Source organism: Penaeus monodon, chromosome 34 (genome assembly GCF_015228065.2).
Source record: "Penaeus monodon isolate SGIC_2016 chromosome 34, NSTDA_Pmon_1, whole genome shotgun sequence".
NCBI lineage: Eukaryota > Metazoa > Arthropoda > Malacostraca > Decapoda > Penaeidae > Penaeus > Penaeus monodon.
This window is the reverse complement of record NC_051419.1, coordinates 34,331,673-34,332,031: the sequence shown is the minus strand read 5'-3', so window position 1 is coordinate 34,332,031 and position 359 is coordinate 34,331,673.

Genomic DNA, 359 nt, shown 5'->3' with positions numbered 1-359 from the left:
ATCAACAGCCAGGAACAGCTGGCCTGGCGCAATTATACCATTACCTCGTTACATATATCTATTGCAAGACCATTACCGAAATAACTTAACAACCATCACAAGTGACCTGCCGCACAGTGTACAACTCCACGACCCTTTCAGCGTTTTCGTGGGAAATGTCTGTCGCTCTGAGCTCCCTCGTGCGAACAGTTGCACACTGCTTGCCACCTTTCGTGTTTCATGGCCTTGAGCATGGTAATCAACATATCTAATTTGGTCTATTGCTTTTTTTTTTTAATTTTATTTCGTGTCCGTTTGATTTTGTTAGGTGGTGAGGATCATTATATAGTTAAAAGCACGTAAAGAGTTTGCAAGATTCC